Here is a 3,452-nt window from a genome sequence, read left to right as displayed (position 1 = left end):
CACACACACTAACTGCACACCTTGTAGAGAGAGAGGAAAAGAAGGAAGGCATAGCCCTCACACACGATGGACAATGGTGTGGATAGAAGAGATTAACTCAAAAAAGGGATTAGATATCTACCATCACACTAATACAATCTCACTCCACATAATCAAACAAAGAAGACTAATAAGAAAGAAAGTGTAATTGATTATTAGAAATCAAGAGCTACATGGGCATGGAAATCCCATGAACCTCATGACCATCCACTCTACAAAGAGAAGAATTCACCCAAGAATGACTTCTCATTAACCATAGGGATCTTTTATAGCTTTGGGCCTCAAACCCTTCAACTATGGGATAAAGTTGAGCTCTTTAGCTTAGACTTATACAAATTTGGAACTCTTAAATGAGCCCAAGACCCTATACAATGAAAAGGAAATACTGTGCACTATAGCACATCCACACCTTGGTACATTATTGGTGTAGCCTATGTTAGCCGCTGCTAACATTCCCCCCTTCCTAATTTGGCGCACGTCCTCATGTGCCGGTGAAGCAAGACACAGTGACATGGTAGAAAGCAAGTCCATGGAAGAAATATTGAGCTGCAAAACATAAGAACAAATAATGAGCATCAAAGGTCAACAAGGATACAAAACATGAAGTACAATGAACAATCATGCAAAGTGAATTTTTTGCTTCCAAAAGATGGGTGAATCATAATCAAAAACTAGAAAACATAAAGCAAAAAAACAAACTATCATGAAGATTAAATCACTTGAAATTTCAGTTTTATGCATGAAAGACAAGCAATCAATTATGACCCTAGGCGAATGCAAGTTCATAAACCTACTAGCCTAAAAACTATGTAAACAAGCTTAATAAATCATCCAAGTCTATCATGTCTACGGGCTATAAAAAATCTCCTAATCTATCAGTACATTGTCAAAGCTTTTTGAAGCTCATGGAAGTTTTGTTTTTGTCATTCATTGAAAAAAGTAAAGCACAATCACAAGGCTACCACCCCAAGGCAAGTCTAGGTGCGACTCTCGGCTCCTTGAACCCTCAAGAAGGTGTTCCAAACGCCTACTAGCCTACCAAGACGACGGCTAACCCCTATCAGCCCAGGGCATCAATTTAGGGCCTTGACCAAGCGAACCAAGGTGATTCCCCTCGTCTGCCAAGTGCCAATAAGGTGCTAGGCCTCACATAGACACAACATAACATAGATTTTTTTTTTCATCTGTCTAGTAGCATTTTTGCTACTTTTTCTCGACACTTTTTTGCTTCATTGATTCCTTTTTTTTAGCACTTTTTTATTGCTTCCTTTATGAGATGCTTATGGCAATTGGACTAAAGGATTAAAGCCTAATCACAGCCCTAGGTCATGTTAAAAAAAAATGGAGTATTAAAGCTATCACTAAGAGTCTAGGACTAGCAAGAAATGATCCTATATTAACCTAAGGTCAATGCCAATTACCTATGATTAGCACACATAAAACTTAATTTTTTGATGAGTTAATTTTCACAAAGCAAAGTGTTGAAACTTTAAGATGCCTTGCCTTTGAACATCAAAGAACCATAGCTTAGAAGCAAACTCACTTAAGCCAAGCAAGAGAATGAAGAGATGAGAAGAGAGCAAAATCATGGAAGGATTACACCTATTCATGCTCTTTGTGCATCCTTGAGCAATCATCCCCTTTGTAGAGAAGTCTCTTGATCTTTTTATTTGCAAAAGAAGCTGATTTGAAGCTAAGTGTAAACACAAGCTTCAAAGGCCTTTTATTGAAATCAAAAAGCACACAAAAACATTAATGAAAACATAAAGCTAAGGTCTTGCATACCCGAATTTGTCAAAGGGAAAAAACCCAAGGGAAAAAAGTACCTTTGGTTACGTACATGATGCTCTTTGTAGAAAATTTATGCACGCATATCAGAAATGAGAGATAAAATGCTTCTAAATAAACACATTTTATAATCTCTCATGCATGTTTCAAAAGTCGATCAATTTCTAGTTCAAGTGAAATGTGAAATTCAAACAAGCCAGGAGCTGAAAATTAATGCAAATTTTGAATGAAATGAAGTGGCTCTCGATAGCCAAATTTACAATTTAAAGTTTTTCGAAATGTTGGCTAATAACTAGCTCATGTGAATTTTACATTTTTTAGAGCAATCTATGAGCTAGAGATGACTGCAACTTGATGAAATGAAAGTGAATGGCTCTTAATAGCCAAATTTTGTACTTGAAAGCTCAAAAAAGCTGGCTAAACACTAGCTCAAAATGAAAAAAATTAACTTTTGACCAAGCTATGAGCTAGCATGTATACAACTTTTAATCCAAAAAATTTGGAATGGCTCTAATTAGCCAAATTTTGCAATATATTGCAATGATGACCCCTTCTTGGATCAATGAAATCACACACCTACCACATCCCTTCAAAATTAAGCTCAATTGTTAGTGCTTTTAAACATTTTGTCATTCAAAGTAGGCACTAAAAAATATACAATCAACCACAACCCCAAAAAAATTAATGCTCACTCTTGCCCATCAAACAAGCTTCATTTTAGTGCTTTTCAATGATTTTTTATGTTCAAGCACCAAATTGTACAAGTAATGTTAAGTTTTAGCACAAAGTCCGACCAAGCGATCACAACTCATCATTTAGTGCAACTCCCACATGAAGCTCACATGCATGTCAAATAGAGCTTGCCATTTTAGTGCAAATGAGAATTTCAATCAAGCCAAGCACTAGAAGAATGCTTATAAAAGATTGTGCATTGAAGATCATTTATGCATGGAATTTCATATACAATCATCACATAGAGTCAATGTCCACGCTTTTGCTCTCAATTAACAAGTTTTTTTCATACAAATTAAAAAAAACGAGAATATTTTATTGTCCAATGAATGTATGCAAGGTGGGTAGCTCATTCTTCCAAGTCTATGCAAACGATTTTCAATCTCACCCTCATTCAAGTAAAAATCTCGTTGAAGTATCAATGATTTGCAATCAACAACCATAACTTCTCTTGAGTCCCTCTAAGTGAATTGAAGCATTCCTTATGCTTACTCTCAAAATCCAATCGAGAACCGGAAGTTTCCAATTTGCTCAAAGTTAATCACCATTATTTTCCATGCCTTTGTTTTTTCACAAGAGTATATGTGTTTCAGATGGGAGGAAGGTGATCCAGTTTGAAAATTGATTTTCTTTTTTAGGATGCCAAGTAAGCATCACGATTTTTTTTCACATTAAATTTTTGCTGCCTATCGGCAGGTGCAAAAAATCAAGGGTTGTGTGTATGTGTTTGGCGCTATGCAGGCGGGGAACTGCATGCATGGGTCACGATCGCTTCTGCGAACAGATCCAAGTCGCCACATGGCACAGCAAGCGAGCACAAGCTTCATGCCCAGCAACTCGATCAGCCCTTTTAGCCCCATCACTACACACTCCATGGCTCCCTTCCACCCTGG

This window comes from Adiantum capillus-veneris, chromosome 29 (genome assembly GCF_014529385.1).
Source record: "Adiantum capillus-veneris isolate H3 chromosome 29, ASM1452938v2, whole genome shotgun sequence".
NCBI lineage: Eukaryota > Viridiplantae > Streptophyta > Polypodiopsida > Polypodiales > Pteridaceae > Adiantum > Adiantum capillus-veneris.
This window is presented reverse-complemented; position numbering follows the sequence as displayed.